Source organism: Humulus lupulus, chromosome 4, assembly GCF_963169125.1.
Source record: "Humulus lupulus chromosome 4, drHumLupu1.1, whole genome shotgun sequence".
NCBI lineage: Eukaryota > Viridiplantae > Streptophyta > Magnoliopsida > Rosales > Cannabaceae > Humulus > Humulus lupulus.
The window spans coordinates 223,971,597-223,993,438 of NC_084796.1; the positions used below are offsets into that span (position 1 = coordinate 223,971,597).

Sequence of the window (21,842 nt, forward strand, 5' to 3'; positions counted from 1 at the left end):
CCCAGCCTCTATATAACCACCACCAGGCCTCATTATCTACCTTGGATATAAACATGTTGATTGAATCTGTAGTCAATAACTTGACCCATTAATCATGATGAGCATATCAAGAACTTTCGCCACGGGAACAATCTTACCACACCACATTTACATAATGCCACAAACTCCAGTATGCGTATATCACAATTATATAATCATGGAGCGGGTAATCATATGACCACATTCATATATATATATATATATTCACAGAGCATATAATCATATAGTCAAGAACCAGACTCTATCAGAATCTCATGCTCTTTAATACAATGTCCAGGTAAAGCATTTACATTCTATTTAAGCAGTTAAGCACATAACTATAGAGACAGTTACCATTCCCTGAGTGAAGTTATCTTCAGTGATGAGTGTACATGCCCAGCTTGTCTTCAGGAACCATAAACCTTGGCTCGCTCTAATACCAAGTTGTAATGCCCTAAACTCCAGGGACCGTTACGGTGCGCATTTTAAACAGTGCTAAACTCGTTAATCGAGTCATTTGGCCATAATCGTGTAACTAAGTATGATTAGCAGTTTAGGGATTAAAAATTTCAGTAAAGATGTAACGTTTCATCAGAACGTTTACTGTATACATTGGTATCCCAAAAATATAATTTAAAGGTCTATTACAAGAAAATATTTACAACCAACCGATCTAAGCGAAAAAATAGGGTTTAACCCTAGTTCCTCTCCTTCAAACCTCGGCCGTGGCAGTCGAGCAGTTGCATATGTGCACATCGTCACCTAAGCTCTCCAACTCAAGGATGGTCCAGCTTTCTTTTGCCTTTACCTGCACCACATAGCACCCGTGAGCCGAAGCCCAGCAAGAAAACTCAATATGCTCATGAGCTATCATATCATAATATCAAATCATATCTGGCATGCCTAGCAAATATAGTTCTATTCAAGCATGCAAATAAACTCAGATAATGCTGGGGAATCTAGGATAAGAAATCATGCCTTCTTGATTGGATGACTATCAAGTCAATCCTAATTAGATTAGTGATTTAATACTTGAGATTCTGGTAAACCATACCGAGTGACTGATAAGAAAGTCACCACGGGGCTCAGCACCCAAAGCCATGCAAATGATGATCATCATGATCATACAAAGCTTATAGCCCCGAGCAGATGAGTGAATATCACTTTGAGGTTCTGTTAAACCATAATGAGTGACTGACAAGCAAGTCACTATGGGGTTCAGCGCCCATAGCCGTGTGACAGAACCGTCACCTGGGCTTTCCTGCAATGGCTCTGATCAGATGAGTGACTGTTGGGTCAGTCACACGGGGTTTGGCACCCACAGCCATGTGACTAAATAATCATTGTGGCTCTAAGTAACTAGCCTTTGGCTAGACAAGTACTTATATTATTCATCGAACTTGAGGTTGGTTCGGCATTAACGCTCTTCTGAGTCATTTAATGCAAATGTCAATTATATCTAATCTTTGTTGGCTTGCGTTGAACACGCTAAGGCCGTTCCTGACTTATGAGTCAGCACTGTGTGACTATTGCCTAGAACCACTACCAAACTTGACTAATGAGTCACAGCTTGACAGTTGATACTGACACCTTTGCCAATTCTGACTACACTACAAGAAAAAACAATATTCATAACACTTAAAAACTGCTAACCGGGACTATTGATAACGCTTCTGAAAATGCTAACATAGCCCCTGTTATTAAATGTCCAGTCTTTTCTATAACAGTATTTGAATGTTATGTTCGATGTTATCTTAAACTATTCAATAACACATTTTTAGTTGCTATAATATTCAAATAATAACATTTAGATAGAGTTTTTGGTTATAAATTTGAAGTTTAATCTTATAATTTTTCATAACACTTTTCAACTGTTACATTTGATTATTTTGATAACATTTTTAGTTTGTTATATTATATAAACCATAACGATTTTTTACGCTTATAATATGTTTTTAAATCATAACATATAGTAATAAAATTTTAAATTTTATTTTGATAAGTATACTTATATTGTTTTTTTTAATTAAAAGATTTTGATAAAAAAAATTCAAAATTAATCATAAAATGTAATTCTCAATAGATTGATAAACCATAAGTATTACATTAAACAATAACTAATTCAAACCATGAATGTGTCTACTTCATGAGATCTTAGTTCTAACTTAAGTTTGAAAGCATAACATAATAAAGTTTTATAATCTTGAACAATTTTTACTTCAAAAATGAAAAATAGAAACATTACAAGATACACAAAAGTAAACCAAGCGTGAAACTTGCTCCATCCTTCAATTCATCATCCTTTGTGCACTTGTCTTTGTTGTGATTCCATTTGCTTAGCTACAACAAAATTTAAATAAGTAATGCTTCAACTTAAAGTTATAGTAAACTAAAAGAGTACATAAAAAAGGTTAATTACATAATTATAACTTTATTAGCTAGCCATGCAATTATACTACCTATAGCATCTTCTATAGTAGACATAACTGTTGAAGGCCTCCACATAAATGCATCATTCTTTCTCACAAGATCTATCCCCACTTTCATAGCACTGGGCCTAAGAGGAACACGGTGAACCTCATCCTTTGGGTCACTTGAGATAAAATAACGTTCTGCAATAATTTCTTCAGATCCAATCCAATTTAATATTTTGCATTTTGAGCCAAATGTGTGGTTCTTGACACTCTAACAATATATTAATAAAACAAATTCAGCAGCAGTAAATGATTTTATATTGAATATTATATGTTTTAGATTTTATCATTTTCATATAATTAGTATCATAATTACCTGAGTGGAATGAACATGAGAATTTGATTGAACATTGACATTTGATTGCTCCTGACTCTGAGTAGATGTATTCTATTTACAAGTAAGATAGAAAGACATGAATTCAACATCAAAATTTAAAAAAATACAAAAGTAAAGACTAACCAAAAAATTAAACATGAATCTTAGTTATTATTGCAATTCAGCCACATGAAAATATAGTTTCAGCATCAAAATACTTACTTGATTTTTCATTAAAGAAACAATGAGTTGCTATGTGTTGCATTTTGTCTTTCAAATCTTTGCATTGACCTTCTATCTTCATCAGATGGTCATCTCTTTCTTACACAATTTGCAACTTTGAGCGAGTAACTCCTTTTCCAAAAGCTCTCATGTATGTATTTTTTTCAGGACCAAGGACTTTTGTGAGGATGTCTTCATTAACACTTGTAGTTGAAGACATAGCAGGATCTTTCTTATATTCTTCAACCAAATCCTTCAACAATAAATAGTATCAATAAATGTATTCAAACAAATGAGTAAGTTAAAACTAAAGTCACATGATTGTGAAAGAGCAAGGTGTATACAAAAGCTTCAGCCACTTTTGAATTTACTGGTTCGCCATTTTTCTTCTTATGTGCTTTGGTCCAAACATCAACTCTAGAAGGTGGTGTTTTGGTTTCACTATGGTTCATCTATCAAAATAATAAAATAAGTTAAAAAAATATCTAAATCAAATTCTATAATAAAACAACTGCAAATATGTTTGGCTTTACCAATTCATCAATCAATCTTGCATAACCTTTTCGACTACAAGTGTGGGGTAGTTGCTTTGTCCGTATTTTTCTGAATTTCTCACTTGTAGCCTAAGAATATAAAGTTAATAGAGACATTAAACTATAAATTTTAATCATAAATACATTTGGTTATAAGATGTTAAGAATAAAATACCTTGAACTCAGCACTATTTTTTTCCTTAACAAAATTTTTCCACTCATTCATGGATATAATATTAACAGGCTTTAGTTTCAATCTTGCTTCTTCATTTGGTGCCTTTGTTATTTTAGTAACTAGCCTTGATTTTGATGCTCTCCAAAGATCTGCCATACTTTTGAATATATAGTTCTTTTGCCAATCTTTGCAAACCTTATATCTTGCCTAGTAAAAATAATAATATGTTAGTATTAATATAAATGAATTTAAACAAATTTCATGTTCAATGCATAAAACCTGAATAGATTTCCATAAGTCCTCTTTCATTCCTAGAGGAATCTTCCTCCAATCTTTTATCGTTACTGGTACAATTTCTCTAACAAGTGCACCCAAAAATGAAGACAAAGATATTGATGTTGCACCTATTGGTTGTCCCTTTGAGTTAAACTTAACTTCCAAACGACCGTCACTGTCTATTGCAATAGACTTCATTTTACTAGGGCCTCTAGTTCTCTTTTGGGTAATAGGTGCAACAACTTCTTCAGGTAGTTCTTGTTCGTCTGGCAACTTTTCAACAATTGTTTCATTTGGGTTTTATGGGATTTGTAGGCGTTGTGATTTTCTTGTGGCTGTTGGTGAGATGGCATGGTCATTTGAAGGACTAATTTCTACTTCAACCACTCTTTTAATAGATCCCCTAGTGGCTGTCATTGAAGCTAAGAATGGAGAAATTAGGTCATTAGTAGGTGGTCTCACTATTTTTTCAAGAGAGTCTATTGTTTGTTCAACCTCAAATAGATTTTTAAGAGAACTCCTTGTCACAGGGGAGATGGGTATTTCTTCTTCATTAGAAGAGTCATTTCTTACAATCATTCTACGTGTCTTTTTCTTTGGAGACACATCCTTAGTATATCTCTCTTCAACAACCTTATCCATTTCCAAATTTAGTCTAAAGCTCTTCCTCTTTTCATTGAGGAGTTTAACTAATTTTCCTGTAGGTATGTGTTTTGGCCTCTTTCCTTTTGTCGATGGAGGTGACATATCATGTACTTGGCAAACTCTTTGACTAGTTTCTGATCAACCGTTTCTATAATTAGTACGAATTTTGATGAGTTACAAAAATCATATATAACAACATATTATCAATTATCACAAAAAAAAAAAAACTTATAATAAAAGTCAGAAAGAAAGAAATAAACAGTCATTCTTGGCATCAAAGAAATAAAAATTCAAAGTGTCATACTAATAGTAAAAGAGCGGATAAGCATCTCTTGGTCCATCATTTTTGCCACTTTTATCCTCATATTATTTTATATTTACTTTTTCCACTCCATAAAAATGTAGAATTTTTACATTACATACGACTGTTTTAGTAATTGCACTGATTTTTGTTTTGGACTATTGTTTTTTTTTTAAAGTTTTCTCTCTCTCTCTAAAAGTTTGTGTCTAACCTTATACATAATAGTAAGTATTTATATAATTTAAATATAAAATCATCACACATATTATCAACATATATGTATTTTCTCACCAACTACCACTCATTTTTATTTGTTTTGGTTCAATCACCGGTAATAGATACCCAAAAAAATAATCACTGATAATAGATAGTTTATATAGTTTATATGATTAGTTTTAATTGCTTCAAATATTATTATGAGATCAGTTAAATTTGGTATTTCACTACTATCTACTGAAAAAAGCTTGTAACATGTTCCCCTATAAACAAAAATTATTTAATTTAAATATGCTTAAATTGGAATAAATGATATCCAATTTATTTTAACTAAAAGTTGTCATTTGTTACAAAAATGCACGTCTAGAGAGTACAGAGTAGAAATTTAATTAACTAAATAAAAATGAAAAAGAAGTATGCATAAGCATATACTAGCCACTGCTAGCGAAAAATAAATAAATAAAAGACATATGTTTTCAAGCTTTGGCCAGCAAAATCATTCTTCTTCCCCTTTATTATTCCTTTATAATCACTAGAAATCAGGGTAGTACAAGTTCCATGAAATATAAAGTAGGGTACCTAGAACTGAGGAGATTTTTCAAGTTTTATGTTATTTGAATGTTGAATCAAAGCGATGAAACTCCCATTTGGTTGTTTTCTTGACTAAGAGAATATTCTTAGTGCCAGCACTTAGTCTACTTATACAAGTTGAATTGTGTTGTACATAAATTTTATTTAGTTGCTATACAATTTTACAGGAATGCCTTATTGGCACATATAAAGATAATGATGGCTCAGATGACAATCTTTGTGTTCCTTGTTCACTTGATCTTCTTCCTAGTCGTGCTGAGTTCATATATATATGTGAGGTAGCTTTACATATCCTATTTACTTCTTTGTAGAATTTTTGGTTCCTATAAGTGTATATCTGACAAGTATAGAATGCCAAATTGCTATACTCCTCTTGAAGAGTTTCTTTATACTTTTGGAGGACCCTGGCATTTCTCAGTTCTGCTATCATGCATATTGGTTCTTCTGGCTATGTTGTTAAATACTTTAAGGATAAATTTTATTTGTTCAGGTTCTTATAACCGTGTAGGTTCGATTCAACATGACAGTCATCACCATTTCCCATATCTTCTTTCATTATTTGTGGTATGTATATACATATGTAAACATATTTCTTTTTTTACAAGCACTTTCTCGTGTCGAGTTTTATTACGTTTTTTTCCTTCCGGAGTATTTATATTCCAATGTTTTTAAGTTGAAGATGTATTTTTGGTCTTTCTTTGTGTAAAATAATATTATTTCTACCATAACAATCATTATGAACTGATTTTTGTATAAGGCATTATTTAGTAACACATTTTGGTTAAATGGCACGTCATGCTCTGAAGCCAGTAAGATTGGAAACATAATCATGTTAGTATCCTGTTAATCTGTTTATTTTGTCTCACATTTATGCTACAATCCTTTTTGGGCAGCAAGTATGAAGATGCTTTTAACAAATTTATTGATGAGTTCAACTCTGTTACTGCTTATGATTGGTGGGAAATGCAACTAGATCCTATTATTCCAATCACTGAGGTGAGTGCTAATGAAATTGCAACTATACTTATTGCAGTTTATATATCCAGAATTTTGTCTTGTATACATATATGTTAGATTTTGAAGGTGAATGTTGGACTTTGGGCCCATGTGATGCCTTTCATTTTTGCAAATTCTCTCTTGGCCCTAGAATCACTCTCTTCTCCTTAATGTCTCTCTTTGCTAGGGCTCTTTGTAGTTCTAATGGAAGTTTTATTGACAGGAATGTCCAAAGCTTTCTCAAATTTCGCAAAATTTAATTATCATATACTAGCCACTGCCAGCAAAAAATAAGTAAATAAATAAAAGACATATGTTTTCAAGAATTCTTCGCTAAAAAGACACAAATAAGAAACAACCAATTAATGAGCTGAAGTATAAACTGAAATTTCCATTGATTACAACTTTAAATGTCAAGTGCAACATCTTCTACAATTTACAAAAGACACAACAATAATCAAACTAATATACCCTCACAATCATCTCTAACATATTGTTCATCTTCCACTACATTATATAACTTAGATTCAGTAACTTCAAACATTATAGGCATGAATTCTTGCTCATCATAATTTTCCATGTCATAAAAACCTCTAGGGGGTGCCCTAATCACCACATACCAATTGGAAGAATCATGTTCTCTTGAGTAGAAAACATGTTTAGCTTGTGAGGCTAAAATAAAAGGGTCTCTACCAACAGACCATTGACTTTGGTGTAGATTAACTAAAGTAAGACTATCCTCCACCCTAACACCGTTAGGGACATTTGCCCAATCACATTTGAAAATTGGAATCTGAACTATATAGTAATCTAACAAGATTATCTCCCTTATAACCCCATAGTATGAAACTAAATTAGGAACTTGAGATACATCTTTGGCACTAGATCTACACATAGTTGTAGCTTCAATTGAGACACCACTATTCTGTGTAGACTTCTCAATGTCATGTATGTGGAATCTTTGACCATTGATAATATATCCAGTGTAGGAAGCAGCATGTTTTCTGGGTCCATATGCTAGCCATTTCAACAAATCAGTTTCATCACAAGTTGAGGAATGCATAGGAACCTATACAAATAATAGTATGACATTGTTAATTTTCTGAATGATATTTAAAACAACTGATATGAACTAGTTAGTTTGCATTAATTTACCTTTTCCTTCATCCATGTTGAAAATTTTTGTATATGTTTCTTCCAAAGTAATCCACTATTTCTCTCATATATTTTGTTAGTTTTTTTCAACTCCTCTAGGTGAATCCTAATTTATAGGACCAATGAGTTAGTATTACTACATTTTTAATATAAAAAATAATAATTTCAAATATCAGACACTTACTCTAGAAAAGGCTCCACAACAGATGTATTTAACAGAATGTATCGATGTGCAATTTCTAATAACTCATCTGTCAATATAATTTCTTTCCTCCTAGAAATTGGACGACCTTCAAGTATCACATCATTTGACCACTCTTCATTTCAACCTTCTTTTGTGTTTAGTTCAATTGAATGGTTAGTGAATTCATTACAAAATCTTACACACTCATCTGCAAGATAACACTCTGCAATACAACCTTCAGGCCTTGCTCGATTTCTGACATAATCTTTCAATATCTTCATGTGTCTATTAATCACACAATTGCTCATCATTAATAGAATGTTCACATAAACTAATAAGAATAAACAAAACAATTAAGTCTTAGTGATTCACCTCTCAAATGGATACATCCATCGAAATTGGACTGGTCCACATAGTCGTGCATCTTGTCCGATATGAACCACTAAGTGAATCATGACATCAATAAATGATGGTGGAAAGAATCTCTCTAGTAAGCATAAAGTTTCAATAACATCATTTTCTAATGCCATTATGTTTTCTCTATCAAGAACATGTTGAGATATTCGATTAAAGAACGTGCATAATCTTATTATAGCATCTCTTGGACCCAATGGCATCAATCCTTTTATAGCCACCGGTAGTAATTGTTGCATCAAAATGTGGCAATCGTGTTACTTAAGGCCCATGAGCTTGCATTGTTCCATTGAAACACAATTTCGAATATTTGAGCTATATCCATCAGGTACTTTCAATGAGAACAACCTTTTACAAAATAATTCTTTCTCAAGCTTTGATAGTGTGTGTAAAGCTGCAGGAAGATAGGTTCTAGTCCCCTTCTCTTGTGGGTATAATGCACTCCTAATACCCATATGTTGCAAATCCAAGCGAGCTTTTAGTCCATCTTTACTTTTTCCAGCAACATCTAGCAATGTATTACAGTTGCTTTCACAAACATTTTTCTCTATGTGCATCACATCCAAATTGTGACGAACATACAATTCCTAAAAAAATTGCAAAAGAAATAACTAATGAAATTCCTCCAAAAACAATAATTTACACAAAAATTTTTTAGAGTAGTAAGAATGTGCTAACCTTCCAATAAGGTAACTGAAAAAATATGGAACGCTTTTTCCACATTTCTTTTGAATCATTTTGTTTCCTTTTCTTTGAAGTGGATTTTCCCCAAACATTCACAAAATCTTTAAGGTGTTCAGAAATTGTAGTCCCATTCATGATTCTTGGCGGATTTCCATGCTCTTCTTCTCCATCAAACCAACTTCTTTTACTCCGAAATGGATGGTCTTCTTTAAGAAATTTCCGATGACCTCGATATGAAAAATTCCCACTATGTTTTAGCCACTCTGAATGAGTACCATAACCACATAGGGGACAACTGAAACATCCCTTATTTTTACAACCAGCAAGGTTCCCGTATGCTGGAAAATCTTGGATTGTCCACATCAAAATAGCCCGCAACTTGAAATTTGTATTGTCCAATGAATCATGAGCATCAACACCCTCATTCCATAATAATTTCAAGTCCTCTACGAGGGGTTCTAAGTATATATCAATATCATTCCCAGGTTGTTTAGGTCCTGGAATTAACATTGATAATAAAATATTCTCCTGTTTCATGCACAACCATGGGGGTAAGTTGTACATGACCAACAATACAGGCCAAACACTATACTTAGAACTTAAATTACTAAATAGGTTAAATCCATCTGTGGAAAGGCCAAGTCTAATATTTCTCTCTTCATTTGAAAATGATGGCCATTTATCATTGACTAGCTCCCATGCTACTGAATTCACTGGGTGACGCATTTTCCCATCGCAACTTTTATTGTTGTGATGCCATCTTAATTCCTTTGAAATTCTTTTAGACATGAACATCTGTTTCAACCTAGGGATTATAGGAAAGTACCTTAAAACTTTTGCTGGGACACCATGTCAAACCTTTTTAGTCAGCTTATCTGACATCCAACATGAAGTTCCACATGTTGGACATTCTTGCAAGTTTTCTTTATCTTTTCTAAACAAACAGCAGTCATTAACACACGCATGAATCTTTTCATATCCTAAATCAAATAATCGAAGAAATTTTTTAACCTCGTACATAGACTTGGGGATCATATTATCTAAAGGAAGCATATCATTCAAAAGTCTTAACAATTCATCAAAACTTTTGTCAGACCATCCATTGGTAGTTTTAAGCTTATACAATGCAACAATTGACGATAACTTAGTATATTTAGTGCATTGTGGATATAATGGAGTGTCTGCATCTTCTATTTTTTTCCATAAAAGTGTCATCATGACCTTCTAGATGACTTTCAAAATCACAACCATGAATATTTGTAGCCCTAAACAAGTTGTAAGAATCAAAGGTTTCCATTGTCTCTACATCATCATCTCTTGATAATTCTTCCCCATGATTAAACTAGATTTTGTATGTTGGATCAATCCCATAAATGACTAAGTGTTCATACAAAATGTTAATACATTGGTGACTTAAGTTTCGACAAACTTTGCATGGACACAATAACTTTTCTCGATAACCAGCTAGCTTTTCTGACATTTCTACAAAATTCTTAGCGTCTTCTCTATACTCATCTGAGGCTCTACAATTCAAAGACAAGTTCATATTTATAATATATTAGTAAGAAATATAGTAAGTTACTAATTTTACTAATCTAGCACTAATTAAATCCCTAATTCTTATTACCTATTGAAGCGTAGCCAATTTTTATCCAACATGATCACCAACTTAGTTGTCCTGTTCTAACCAACAAAAAGCAAAATTTTGATAAGTCTATGTAATGGTAAATACAAAATTGTATCAACCAAAATATACTATATGATTTTATTTTTAAAATTACTTGATTTTGACTTCAGAAATGAATTTAAGCTGTTTATTTAGTCTTATTGCTAAACTTGAGATAATTCTGGCATTTCCAATCCTCATCTCAAAGAAATATTATATATATTTACATTTATATATATATTTGATATAAATATATATTTATATTTATATATATATATTTGAATAAGAGGATTTCATTGAAGGCTAATTAACATTGACCACCTTGCTACTAATAGTAAGAATTGTGTTAAGGTTTGAGCTTACTAAATGGGTTAAGGTTTGAGCTTTTGCTGGGGCTTTAGTTATGGGTTTTTATGGAGCTTGGGGTGGAGAGTGAGCTAAAGTTGCTCCTTTGCAGTGGCAGAAAAAGAGAAATAGGAATGATGAGTAAATGATAACTTGTTTCATCATGTTTTTTTACTGAAAGAATTAATGATTTCTATGGCGCACTAGTTAGCTATGATAGACTGTAAAAGTATATTAAGAATAATATTTTTTGATGATATGTGTTGGAGCATGAACGAGTTCTTATATAGACGGGGGAACAAGAAAAGTAATTGTTGTAAACATTCTGAATATAAACTAGTTAAATATGTATTCTAAGATATAGATATGCAATATTATTTTGACATTAATGGGGGAGAAAATATTAAGATTGATAATGATTGTTTGCAATGTTGTAGGGGATTGCCCAGCTTTATGATAATTTGAAGAACAATGATATATGTGATATTGGGTGTTCGATTATATTATGACTTACCAATTAGGTAAAGAGATCATTTCAAATTATTACATATTTGTTTTGGTTTCTTTCCTAGAGAAAAGACATCAAACCAATAAATTTTAAAATAGTAAGAAAGTAAAGAATAATGATCGAACGTAACTTGTTTTCATTTCTCATAATTGAGGAAAGTCATTATTTGGCATAACTATACATATATAATGTTATTCATTTCCATATTGCTACGGGTTATTAAACCAGGGTGAGTTTAGGTTCTGCAACAACATAGTTTTAAGTTTGCCATTTTGCAACAACATGATTTTTGGGATACTTTTTAATCTTCTGTGCTCATGAGAGCTCCAGTTGTGTCAATATATTTATTGTGACCACTTACATGTTTCCTAGACCCTGTATCATATTCCAATTGAGTTTTTTTTTTTCCTTTTCTCATAAATAGTACTTTTGTTAATGGGATGTTACTCTTTCTTTTGTATTTGGTTTTTGATATATATATTCAAACTAAAAATTTTTATGTACTGGCCTTGCACTAAAAAATGTTTTACATTTTATTACCCAAGTTTTTGAATTGCAAGAAGTTATTTCTATAATTATTCTAATACATTTCCCCACATGGGTTTGGATTCTACTTTCAAATTTCTATGGTTTTTTAAGTTTATTAGATATACATCAAATAACTAACAGAAAATCAGAAAACATTCCAGCCATATTTATTAACCAACCATCAATCATTATCAATTCAAAATATTCAAACAACACACAAGTTTTCTTCCTTATCTCGCCACAGCACACAAATTTCTCAGAATCTACTTCACTAATACACACAAGTTCTCAACCTTCCGTTATCACCGCAGCACACAATAATAATAATCTCAGAACCTACTTCACTAAGGATGAATATCTAAGATATTCAAACTCCTCTAACATTTGCAAAATATTTTAACAAAAATAAAAGAGAACATACCTCTTGCAAACTGCTGCAAATAAAGTTCCCTCCAATTTGAAATCCAATGAAGCCACTAAAATGAAAGCAAAATTACATACCAATTAATAAACTATCAACATCATTCGACCTTTAATTAGGAGTCATCATAAAAAAAAATTACAACTCTTACAACCAAGAAACTATCCAAACCCACTATAGAGTCCTTGGAAACTAGAGCTCACAAAATAAAAAGAACAACAAAACTCTTAAATACAACGACAAGAGGCAGCAAAAGCAGCAAAAAAACTAATAGCAAAGGCCAACAATAATGCAACAGTTTGAAATAAAACCAACAATAAAAAGAAAAGCAGACACAACACACATAGAAAGAACAAAAAACCAAAAACAGTTTGTATTCCAATTTAAAAGGATAAAAAAATCAGATTTATTATCGATACAAATAAGGGAAATGATAAATCCATGAAAGTTTGTTCTATCTTGAGCATTTTCTCTACAATAATGAATACCTTGAAAGTGAAAAAATAGCCAAATGAACCAAACCTAGCTAAGATGAAAATATGAGATCCCTTTATAAATGCCTGAGTTCCCTAAAGTTGCTTGTCTTCTTTTCTGAATTTCTAAAAGAGTTAAAGAAATTTAGAAACTTGTGTAGAGAACCCAATAAATCAAAAAGTCATGTCACAATTATCTTGTATTGAAAGAACAACATGCTTATAAGATAAAAATAAAAATTACATGAACAAAGACATAGATATTATTTACATACTCAAATGATCATTGATTAAAAAAATATCAACATTCTTGTGCTACTAAAACCTCATACCATAGACACTAAAGCATGTAAATGTTTGTATATATAGTATTCTTTTGATATATCAGATATGACGACTGGATTATACACTGCAGCCCCATTGTTGAGTAGATTTCAGGTATGATGGCATGATAATTAATTATATAACGAAATGCATGGTTTAGATTTGTGTTGTTTGATTCAAATTTGCATAACTTTTTATATTTTTATGACAAAAAATGCTTGTAATTAATTAAAGTTATGAAAACTAGACTAGGCACTGAAAATGATATATAAGACTTCAAAACATAAAACCCAAATACGACAAGAAAATTTAGTTGCTAGCTGTAATGTGTGAGAAAATTGGTAAAACAAGCACAAGTTTTTATTTATTTGGAACCTAGAATTGACTTTGAAAATTAAAACATCACTTACCTTAATTAATTATAATTTAACTAATGTAAAAACAAGTTTTAGGGACTTGACTCAACTATATGTCAGCTTCGTTTCATCAGTGTGCCATATTATATTAGAACCAAATTAGTAGATGCCTAGACAAGTAGGAAAAACAAATTTTCACATTATGCTAATTGTCTTAGAGATCAAATATGAAAAATCCATCAAGGTTATGTTTATACTTTACTTGTAGGGAAAAAGTTCAGGTCTTACTTTCAATTTCAGTAGATATGGTTTTTAGTTTTTCTCATATTCTTCTGTCTTTATCTTCTTCACTAATCTAGATTTCTCTACAATAACTTCAGACATTGGGAATTGTATGGGAGAGGTTTAATAACATAGGTTCTTCATATGTTTCAAATCATAGTAAGAAATACAATCATATAAAGGGAAGCCAAACTAACATCATGCAGAAACATGGTACAAACTGTCAAGGTGTCAATTTACATATATGTATGCAACCAAATGCTTATAAGATAGCATCTTCTTTTCAATACATAATCATCAAAACATGCTAATTCAACCATGTAAGGAATCTAGCAGAAGCAATAAATATCACTTGACCTCACACATTGGAACCAATTATAAGTCTAGTTACCAACCAATATATCAGAAAAGATATCATATATTTACCCTTATAGCACATAATATAGAACAACAAATTATAATAGCAATCTTTTCAATACCTTTGATGGCTATTGACCTCCTTCTACATCCTGCTGCAAATGAAGAAAAGCAGATTGAGTATGGACAGAAGAAACCATGTAACCAATAATTACGGAAAAGAAAATTCCCTTCCCACTGAATATAACAGAAAGATGGTTATATAATAGCAAGCATGGGCATGATAGCAACTACCAAGCCCAACAGTAAGGTCCAATGAACATTTATAGCTACCTTTTGTTGTTGTTGTTGTTCAGCTCAGCCCTTTATAGTTTAGCTATTTCAAGTTTATGACCAATTTTTTTCCCTTTCCTTTTCTCATGTACATAGTTATGAATAAAATTCATTTTATGATAAGATGTGTAGGTGTTCTTGGTTATCTATGATGCTATATTATCATTCCATGTTAAAAACAAAACGAACCCACTAAATTGTACTTTACACCTAAACCCCAGTTTGTTTATTTGCTCTTTATTTTATTTCCATCATCATTATCATCATAAGCTAGAGATTAAAGTGGTTATATCATATTCCTGAAGAGGGTAGTTAACTAATTGAAAAGATGCTGATTTTTTAAGGCTAAGTATATGAGAATTTTTAAAATACTTTGGTTTAAAGCTAAACCATTGAACATAACAATATCTTATAATATAGTTATCTTTTCTTTTCTTCTCCTTAACTATTCTCCATTATAGCTAATCAAGCATTAGTTTAGATTCATTATAATCACTCCTATACATATCCAAATCGAGTCAACTTTGTTCCAATGAATGAGACAAGGTGACACGCGAAATCTTCAGGCACACACATACAATATATATGTACATATCTACAACCAAAAGGATTAATAAGCCTACTAATCAATAATTACTTACAATAAATGCTTTGTTTTTTTTAATAAATAAATAAATAATACTTTGGTTCCAAAATGGTTGATGGGATATAATGGTAAGCACGATAAAGACTAGATAATAATATCAAAGAAAAAGCTTTTCTTTCTTAAATCTTCATAGTTGTTTCTCTTGACTTAAAATATTGTAAAATTGCATATCAATCTAGTTTCTATCAAAGATGGGTTTTTATCAAATCAACTACAGCTATGAAAAAGAAAAGGAGAGGAGCAAAAGTAAGCAAATCAACTACAACATTCAGCCAACAATTTGTATTATCAGGGATGAATCATATGGTATCGTTCCTTCAAAAATATGTAAGCCGAGGAGAGAATAGAACCTGAGATAGTGGGCGTGAGGCAGAGATAGATCTCTGGAAGGCGTGACTTCGTGAGGCGTGACTTCGTGAGGCAGAGAAAGAACTCTGGAGCGTGACTTCGTGAGGAAGAGATGAGTTGAGACGAGACGAGAGTGATAGATGGAGGCTGAGAGAAATTGTTTGGGTAACTTAGATTTAGGGATTAAAATTTGGCTGAGAGAGATGAGACTCAAAAAAAAATTTCATTTGGCGCCTGAGGTTTATTTCATATGGCGCCAAAATATTCTGTGTGTTTTATTTTGATCAACCATTAATAACACTTCTAAATATGTGTTATTTTTTAATGTAATATATACTAAAAATTGTTGTAGTGCTATTCAATTAGTGCCATACACAAGTAAGCAATGATATCAAACATATATCATATGTCAAATATCCAAATACAGGGCATTCAGCACGCTTACTTAACAGTTTCTAGCATAATTGGAATCATGCATAAACACAGAGACTCAAGCTTTGAACAGTCTCATATTCAATATTCATGGCATGCCCTAATCACAGGTTTCTCGTGCATCACACTTAAACATCCAACATACCTCAATAATAACCATATCCAAGTGAGCAAGATTGCTAAGCATTCAATATGCTATCAATGTTCACATTTAAACATCCAACATGGATCAAGAATAACCATGCATGTCACATATGGGGTACAGTTTTCTTACCTTTGGTCCAAGCATAGGTTACCAATAAACGAGCCTCAAGCACGATCCTTACTCCAAGTCTCAAGTGATAACCCATTCACAACCACAAATGGTGATCCAATGAGTTCAAGTTGTAAAATCAATCCCGGAACGAAGACCGATCCTTTGAGACATCAAATTCCACTAAACCAAGTAGTAGGAACGATCCCGAGGCCTAAGATTTGAGTTCCCCTAACCAAAACATCAATTTGGCCAAAAATAACATCAAGCGTCGCGGCCCTCCTGACAAGCACCACGACCCTTAGGCCAAACAGAACCTGCACCTGCTTCTTCAAGGCTGGGCTGCAGCGCCCAAGAACAGGGCCGTGGCCCAACCTCGGACCAGCCATTTTTCCCCATTTTTAACCTTTTAAAACCTTCCAAAAACCCATCCAAACATCTCCAAACTCAAGAATCCAAGTTCCCAAGCATCCCCATGGTCCAAAACCCACGAAACCCAAGTCTTAAACCAATCAAAATCTCATCAAAACACAAAGTCCAATTCAAGCTTAAAAACTTTAAAAAACTTAGAACTTAAAACCTGAATTACCTCCGATTGAGTTGTTTCCAACTAAATCCTCTAGCTAATTAGCTTCTAATCTTCCCTAGGATCGCTATGCCTCGACCCTCACTTGAATCCATGTCCTTGAACTCAAGTTTCCTTTGAAAATGCGATCGAGAGACGAAAATGGAACTTTCAAGGAGAGAGAACTTCCTGAACGTTCTTTTTATTTCTTAAAAGGTTACTTCAAGCTTAAGTAATCTCAACTAAATCCTAACGCTTGGGGTCCCGAAAACAGCCTCGGAGACAAAAAATTCAAAACCTCCTAAATTTCCCCCTGGTCTTACTAACTCCCAATTTATCACCAAATATTTACTCCATTACCCAATAACCCGATAATGCTCTATATACCCCTTGACTTACTCCGAGTCAAGCATAAATCCCATTGTGATTTTCCGACTAGCTTACCTCCTGTGATCGTCTTGTGCTGAGTAACCCTAGCATAACCAAATAATAATAAAGAACCACACACATATCACATATATGCCAAATATGCCTGAAATGGACAAAATATGAAATCACCCAATTACTCTAAAATGGGTTCACATGCATATGTAATACACCAAAACATGCATATTATCATTAAATAGCTTAATAAATCAATTATGGGCCTCCTGACCTCCTAATCAAGGTCCTAAACCATCTCTCGACCGTGGCGGCCGAGCATCTGACTATGTACATTCCGCTTCTAGAGCTCTTCGAATCAGGGCTGATCAAGCTTACCCTTTCCTTTACCTGCACCACGTAGCACTCGTAAGCCTAAACCCAGCAAGAAAACCATAACATCATAGAACGATCAATGACAATAATCAAATAATTCATTAAGCACAACCATATATTCAACAATCCATAACATTCACATAATCAGTTAACATAATCAGTAAATCACAGTCTAATATTCAGTTATTCAGCACATCATTTTCATCAAATTAACATCAATAACCAAGTCATACAATAACCAGGGTCGACGCCCTTAGGTCGCACCCTCTGTTTACCCCTCTAACTCTGGTCCTCTTAAACCGAGCTCAGTGAATATTAAGCTATCCTCAGCTACCAGTGGCTGAGCCACGTCCTGTGCGCCAATATTAATTCTGGCACTCTTAGGTCGTTTATCTCATGTTCACATGGCATAATACCATCATACAATAATGCATACACCTATAGGGAACCCTTAGTCCCAACATAGTCATACAACCGGGTCCAGTTTTCTTACCTTTAATTCCAAGCGTTCGGATTATGAGAAATGACCCTTGAGCACGATCCCTTTCTTGAGCCCTAGCGTACACCTAGTCACAACCAAGATAAGGGATTCCATCAATAATAATTGAATAAAGGTTCCAGGCCAAGTTCTAGCCTTCGGAAGATTGAATTCCAATAAACACGGTAGTGGAATCGATCCTGAGCACCCTAGGTTAAGTCGCCGCACCTAAAACCTCCTAAAAGCTAAAAACACCCTTAAGAGCCGCAGCTCTAAGCCCCCTATGTCGCGGCCCGCCTCCTACCAAAGACCCAGCCTCCCCAAACAGCACACACGGGTCGCGCCCCAGCACTCCCCATGCCGCGACCCGCCCTTCAATTCGGCTCCTAACTGTTCTAGAGGGCTGTGGCACAACAAGAACAGAGTCGCGACCTAACCCCTTCGAACCCAGAAAAATTCCCATTTTCAACCATCAAACCCCAATCAAATTAACCCAAAACCATCCCAATGGCATAATTTAATCATCACAATAGTTCTAACATGTTCCCAATAGCGAAACCCAACAAAACCTAACTTAAATCCCCATCCAAAGCTTCATTTCAATCTTCAATATCAAGAACCCAAGAACTCCTAAGACCCAGCCAAAAACTACAGAATTAAACTGTTAACATCATAATTCAATGCTTACCTCAACTTCTATCTGAACCACCAAATTTGCTACGGATTTAGTCCCCAAGATTTCAAATCCTTGAGTTTTTAGCCCAAATTCCCTTGGTTTCCACAAGTTAGCATGACAGAGAGTTTGAGAAGGAGATGAGTGAGCTGAGAGAAAGATAAGGGTCAGTTTGGCAAAGTTCTATCTATTTCCTTTATTTCGTTTTATCTTACTTAAGTGAATCCCAAAGCTCAGGGTACCAAAAACATCCTCGAGGACAAAATGGTAAATTTTGCCAATATTCCCTCCTAAACTCTCTAACTTCAAATATACCTCAAAATATTTATTTTCACAACCCAATAACTCAAATAAATGTCTAATACCCAAAATACCCCTTGACTCGCCCCGAGTCAGGTATTGGGTCCCGTTGTGACTTTCCTGCTAACTGGCTCCCTATGATCGCCTCAAGCCACATGCTACAAATATATCCACATAATAATGTGGCCTTCACAATTATAACATATAATCACACTTATGCCCTCAATGGGTCAATTTTACAAATATGCCATTTAAGCTAAACAGGGCCCACATGCATACAAAACACCCGTAAACATGCATTTCATATATTCATATAATCATACAGGCAAGCTTATGATAGAATCATGCATTAAATCATTTAAATCACCCATAAACCAACTATGCCCTCCCAGCACACTAATCAAGGCCCTTAAGCCTTATTAGTGATTTGTGGGTTGTTTCAACTATCCCCTCCTATTGAGAATTTCGTCATTGAAATTTACCTGAATAACTCAGGATACTGATCCCACATCGCTGACTCAAGCTCCCTAGTCGCTTCCTCGACCCTGCTATTCCTCCACAATACTAGAGGAATTGTCTTCTTCCGTAGATCCACATCTTTCCGGTCTAAGATCTGAATTGGTCGCTCTTCATAAGAAAAATATGTCTGTAATTCCAAGTCCTCATACTTCAGCACATGTGTTGTATCCGAGACGTACTTCCAAGGCATAGCTACATGGAATACATCATGAACTCCCGAGAACGACGGTGGCAAAGCCAACCTATAAGCCACCTGACTGATCCTCTCTAGGATCTCGAAAGGTCCAATGAATCAAGGGCTCAGCTTGCCGTTCTTCCCAAATCTGCTCACCCCTCGCAGTGGTGAAACTCACAGAAACACATGGTCCCAACCTGGAACTCCACGTCCCTACGCTTAGCTATTCTGTCTACTCTGTGAGGATAGCATTCTAGCTCGGATCTTCTCAATAGCTTCGTTAGTCTTCTGAACTATGTCTGATCCCAAATACTTTCTCTCACCCATCTCGTCCCAATGAATGGGCGATCTACATCTCCTCCCATATAACATCTCATATGGAGTCATTTCAATCATCAACTGATAACTGTTGTTATATGAAAACTCAATCAATGGGAGATACTTACTCCAAGATCCCTCAAAGTCGATCACACATGCACTAAGCATATCCTCTAACACATTAATCGTCCTCTCAGACTGTCCATCAGTCTGAGGATGAAAGGCTGTCGTACGATCTCTGTAGAGTCCCAGAATTTACTTAGCTAGTAGTAGTAGTAGTAGTAGTAGTATATTTATTACTATGGATTTTGGTTCAAACCGGACTTAGTTGAACACTCGTAGCAACACTTATAGATTTTATAAGGTTAACCTATAGTTAATAATATTAATTATAACATAAGGTTTGATTATTATAGCTGACTATAAAGATGTTATTTATTATACTATAAGGTTTAGATAGAATTAATAAGATCATGACACTTGTCGTGTGCATGTTTATTTAAGGATTTAACTATAGTTTAAATAAAAGAAAGTTCTAGAAAACTATAGAATCTTCCAAGACCATTAAGAGCATGATATTTGTCATAGTCTTGTTTATTTGAGGAATTAAGCATTTTTAAGTGGATAATTCAAAAATAGAAGTTTCTAGAAGCTCTAGATCCTTCCAGAACTTGCTGGAATCTCATACCACTCAGTCAAACCTGATTAATCAATTCAATTATGTTGAAAATGTGCAATTACGTGTTTAATATATTCACGTATGCTGATATATCGCAGCCTAGGAGCCGATGTATCGCCACACGGGGAATACGAAAAACACGTGAACTTCGCACAAACGAAATGACGAGCACTCGGATCATAAGCCCAGGCGATATATCGCCTACAATGGGCGATATATCGGCCCTAGGTCCATATTTTCAAACGCTTTTAAAATCGAGCTTGTTTCATTCCTTAACCTCTTGACTAGCCTCTGAACATTTTGACCGAGTCTTCAACACCTGTTGAACGAATATTAAAATATTTTTCAATTAATACTCACTATTTTATTCAAGCTAAAAGGAGGTAGTTCAATCCTTGAACTCTATAAATAGGACCTCGTACCCAGCCATTTCTCTCATTCTTCAAGCTATGTTCAGAACCTTCAAGCTGCTCGAGTTACTATAGAGTGATAAACACTTGGGTTGGGATAAAAGCTTTATCATTTTAAGCTTTATAAACACTTGGGAAGTAAGATAGATAGTGTGTTTTTCTATATCAAGGTATAGTTCAGTTCTAGTACATCTAAAGGTATTCATAATCTTAAGTCATTTATGTATGTTTCTTTAGTTTTCTTTACTCAAATCCTAACTTGTTGTTTTCCATTCTTGGTTAGGTATTTAAGTTCTTTGAACTTAAGATTTCTTTCGGTAAGTTTCTTCTTGGTGGTTTAATTCATTTCTTTATCATCTCTTTATTTAGAAATACTCACATTCTTATTGTTGGTTTTAGGAGTGTTCCAAATCTCGTTCTTGTTCTCATATCCCGGTTTTGGTAAGGAAAATAGGATAGAATTTTATATGTTTATATGTTATGTTATCTTATGTTAT

The 21,842-nt window shown here is 33.7% G+C and overlaps 1 long non-coding RNA gene across 2 annotated transcripts; it reads right to left on the minus strand.

Annotated features, from left to right (window-relative positions):
• Positions 1-4,643: 4,643 nt before the first annotated feature.
• LOC133829424 (uncharacterized) lies at positions 4,644-15,900 on the minus strand. 2 transcript variants are annotated; one of them, XR_009891766.1, is made up of 4 exons: positions 15,790-15,900; positions 13,157-13,267; positions 12,669-12,723; positions 4,644-4,793 (listed from the first exon to the last, which is right to left on the minus strand). It is a non-coding gene; the product is annotated as an uncharacterized LOC133829424 (long non-coding RNA). The 2 variants fall into 2 exon arrangements; XR_009891765.1 differs by having other exon boundaries at positions 4,644-4,807.
• Positions 15,901-21,842: the final 5,942 nt, after the last annotated feature.